The sequence below is a fragment of the Bubalus bubalis genome, chromosome 7 (genome assembly GCF_019923935.1).
Source record: "Bubalus bubalis isolate 160015118507 breed Murrah chromosome 7, NDDB_SH_1, whole genome shotgun sequence".
Lineage (NCBI taxonomy): Eukaryota > Metazoa > Chordata > Mammalia > Artiodactyla > Bovidae > Bubalus > Bubalus bubalis.
The window spans coordinates 27,104,788-27,109,360 of record NC_059163.1 but is presented as its reverse complement, the minus strand read 5'-3'; the positions used below and the strand labels follow the sequence as shown (position 1 = coordinate 27,109,360).

The 4,573-nt window shown below is 43.6% G+C and overlaps 1 pseudogene; it reads left to right on the top strand.

Moving 5' to 3' along the window:
• The first annotated feature begins 2,757 nt into the window (after window positions 1-2,757).
• Window positions 2,758-4,348, top strand: LOC123334549 (annotated as a pseudogene).
• Window positions 4,349-4,573: the final 225 nt, after the last annotated feature.

The following is a 4,573-nucleotide window of genomic DNA, read 5'->3' as shown; positions in this document are numbered from 1 at the left end:
AGAAGATCCTTAGATAAAAATCTGAAGGTAAAGGAATATGTTTTATGCAACTGTCTTAAATTATTTGGGGGAAAAAATGTGTGTGTGTGTGTGTGAGAGAGAGAGAGAAGGAAGGCGGGGAAGGGAGATAGAGGGAGAAAGGGGGAATAGGAGGGAGGCTGGGAGGGAGAGTGAAAAAAAATCATGGGAAAATGTTTTTATAATTGATATATTTGGAGGAAAGGCATATGGCAGTTCTTTATATCATTCTTGCAACTCTTCTGTAGCTTGAAATTATTTCAAAATGAAATTAAAAAGACATTATTAAAAACAACACAGGACCTAGCAATAGGGGTTTAGTTGTCGGGGAGGAACTGGCCTGTTTAAGGTCTCAGGAAACAGATGAGGAAGATGACAGTTGAGACTGGGGAGCGGGGTACAAAAAGAAGGAAGATTAGAAAGAAGATCTTGGGGGAAATATCCTGCATTCAGTGCAATGAATGCGGCCGCGCTGCACTGAAAGTGGCCGCAGTCATCTGGGGAGGACAGCGCCCCGCAGGCCAGGCTGTCCCCGCTACCCCGCCTCCCCCCAAGAAGGGGCACTTGACTTGTGGGAGGGGCTACGCCTCCGTGGACTTTAAAAGTATCTAAGATTCTGGTGTACACTCAAGATGAGATGTAACTCATATTTTTGTTCACTGAGATATTTTGTGATTAAAAACTCTGAGCAAAGTGGAAATGCAATAATCTTAAAGGAATTTTATGTTGAGTTCTGCCAAGTGAACATATCTTCTTTTGGTTTGATTGTGTTTGTGGTCAGTATGAAGAAAACAAAATCTCTGCTTACTGTATCTTTTCATAGTCATTGTAACAAGAAGCAAACAGTCTTTTGTGGTCACTGTAAAATGACTATAATGTTTGGTAGCAAACAGCATCCATGTACTCTTACTAAGGTTAGATAATTTGTTGTATCTTCAGTCCAAGGTTTCTTTATGCTTTTTAAATAATCCAGTAGTAGAGTAGAATCTATTAGCCAAAATCAGTTTGGGAATTAAGAGCAAAACCTGGGGTGGGAGAGAAAAGGGTGGACTTTTACAAGATACAATCAGTAAAAATTCAGGGAAAGATCTGAAAACCCTGTATGATAATTCATACTTGTTCCTGAACTGTGCCCTGAGTTGGTAATGTGGGACTTCCCTGGTGGCTCAGACGGTAAAGCATCTGTCTATCAATGCGGGTTTGATCCCTGGGTCGGGAAGATTCCCTGGAGAAGGAAATGGCAACCCACTCTAGTACTCTTGCCTAGAAAATCCCATGGACTGAGGAGCCTGGTGCAGGCTACTGTCCATGGGGTCGCAAAGAGTCGGACACGACGGAGTTGGTAATACCAGTAGCTTTTTATCATATCCCTCTTGTCCTTAAATTTTATTTTAAAAAATTTATATCCCAACACTTTCTGCCCTTGGAATTTTTCTGTCTTCTGAGTTTTTGTTTTTGTTTTTGTTTTTGTTTTAATGTTTAAAAATATGTCGGCATGATAGTCCAATTTTTAACTAGTGACTTGGACAAGAGGAGAAGGGGACGACAGAGGATGAGATGGCTGGATGGCATCACTGACTCGATGGACGTGAGTCTCAGTGAACTCCGGGAGTTGGTGATGGACAGGGAGGCCTGGCGTGCTGTGATTCATGGGGTCGCAAAGAGTCGGACACGACTGAGCGATTGATCTGATCTGGGCATGATGCAATTACTAGAATTTAAAGAGTGGTAGTCACGCCCATATGGGGAAAGATGTTTGGGTGTGTTCTTTTGAAACTGAAACTGTAAAAGTAGGTGCTTAAAAGATCTTGTTTGCCGCTCTGTATGGTAAAAACTAATTCTGTTGTATCATGTACATAATTACTTATCATTTTCTCCCTCCTGAAAGCATTAATAAAGGTTTGGTTCTAAACCCCTCCAAAAAAAATTCACAGAAAATTAACCATGTATTTATTCTTGCCTTGAAGCTAAGTTAAACATAAAATTCTATTCCTACATCCCACAGTATGACCAACCTTGTAGTGATTCATATGTTGATTATAAGAGTTATGGGGCGTCTAGACTGGTTCAGCTGAAACTCATGTTCACTGGTATCTGGGGAAGACAGTTTTTAATTGGGTAAGGAGAGGTAATTCAGTTGGAGGCTGGGGTCTCAAAGGGAGAAATAAAAGATATAAGATGGCATGTCCTTCCACAACCATCACCTGGATTGAACTGGAGCTGAGTGATGAGCACCAGATGATGATCAAAATGTCTTTTTTTTTTTTTTGGTTACTCAGCGTGGCATGTGGGATCTCGGTTCCCCAACCAGGGATCAAACCTGTGCCTGGATGCCAAGGAAGGGCCCCTGCCAATGTCTTTAAAAGAAACTTTAGGGTCTTCCTTGGTGGTGCAGTGGCAGAGAATCCTCCTGCCAATGCAGGAGACGATGGGGCTCCGATCCCTGGTCCGGGAAGATCCCACATGCTGTAGAGTGACTAAGCCCCTGTGCTCCTGAGCCCAGGACACAGTTACTGAGCCCACACACTGCAACTACTGAAGTCCGTGAGCAGAGAGCCCATGCTCCCCAACAAGAGAAGCCACGGCAATGAGAAGCCCTCACACCACAGCTAGACCGCAGCCCCTGCTCGCCACAACGAGAGCAAAGTCTGTGCAGCAACAAAGACCCAGCGTAGCCAAAAGTAAATTTTTAAATATTTTTTTTAAAAAAAGAAACAGGGTCCCAGAGTCCTTGCACGTGTTCTCTGCCTTCTCTTTCCCAGCCTAGCCCAGCCTCACCACAGTGGACACCTTCGTGGGTACCTGGAAGTTAGTGGATAGCAGGAATTTCAATGACTACATGAAGTCTCTTGGTGTGGGTTTTGCTACCAAGCAGGCGGCCAATATTACTAAGCCTACCACAGTCATCGAAGTGAATGGGGACACAATCACCATAAAAACACAAAGTGTCTTCCAGAATAGGGAGGTCAGCTTCGAGCTGGGAGTGAATTTCAATGAGACAACAGCAGATGACAGGAAAGTCAAGTCCATCGTGATGCTGGATGGAGGCATTTTGTCCACGTGCAGAAGTGGAATGGACAAGAGACAACACTTGTACGGGAAATAGTTGATGAGAAACTCATCCTGCCACTCACCACAGCAGTGCGGTTTGCAATCGTACTTACATGGAAGAGGCATGACCGGTCCACTCCTTTACTGACTGCTCTTCTGCCAGTTGGCTACTCGTGGACTCGGCACCAGATTGCCTCATTTTTCTCCCCTAGCATTTTATATAAAGCTACCTTGATTGCGGAAATTTTACTGGTGTCAGGTGACATCAGCCTGAATCCAGTTCCAATCTCATTATGTATGTTTGGTTTTTTAACTGCATCCAAAGGGTGCTGCTCTGAGGTCAATAACACAGCGCCAAGGCCAAAAAAAAAAAAAAAAAGAAAGAAAGACGCCTTTAGGAGCCTCTGAAAAGAGCAGAGCTGCTTTGGGATCGATGTGACAAAGTATCACACAGTTTTAAGAAGGGGGCCCTTCTCTCCAGAACTTCTTCTCTGCACAGAACTTACTCCTTCTCTGGAAAATAAAAGCAACTACTTTTGGGAAGTCAGAAGACGGCAGCATTCTCATACGTGGTTTCATCACGGTTGGGGGGTGTGATGGGGTGCTGTCCACCTCTGCAGTGTTGAAGTGCCTTCTGGGGATTTGTGGGCAGCATGTGTCAGCAAGGGACATTCAAACCAGGAAGGAAGTTTGGGTCTGCATAGGTCTGCCCCTGAGTGATTGGGCTATGGCACATTCCAACACTGGGGTTTACTAAGTTCCTGATTAAAAATGAAAAACTAAGAGCCAACTTCTCTTGTAAGTGTTACCTTATGGCATTTCAAAAATTATTTGAGGAAGTGTACTAGCTTGCTTGGACTGCCTTTATAAAGGCTGGGTGGCTTAAATAATAAAGACTTATTTTCTCTGAGTTCTAGAGGCTGATGGTCCAGGATCAAGGCGTCAGCAGGATGGGTTCGCTCAAAGGACTCTCTCCCTGGTTTGCAGATGGTCACACGCTCGCTGCCTCCTCACGTGGCCTTTTCCCGAGCCTGTGTGCCTCTGGTGTCTCTCTTGTGTATCCACATACTCTCTCAGTAAGGACATCAATCAAATTGGATTTGGACCCACCATAATGGCCTCATTTTAACTTCCATCACCTTTTTTAAGGTACTATCTCCAAATATATCACATTCTGAAATCCAGTGGACAAGGCATGAGTTCAGCCCATAACAGGAGATATCCAATTTTGATAGCAGTAATTACAAACTTTCAGAAGAGCTGCATAATCTAGAGAAAGCTGCTTCTGACTCTAAAGAAAACAAGGGTTACAATGCTCAGGTACTTTTTTAAAAATTGAAGTATAGTTGATGTACAATATTATATAAGTTACAGATGTATAATATAGTGATTCACAATTTTAAAGGTTATCAGTTCAGTTCAGTTCAGTTCAGTCTCTCAGTCGTGTCCGACTCTTTGCGACCCCATGAATCACAGCACGCCAGGCCTCCCTGTCCATCACCAA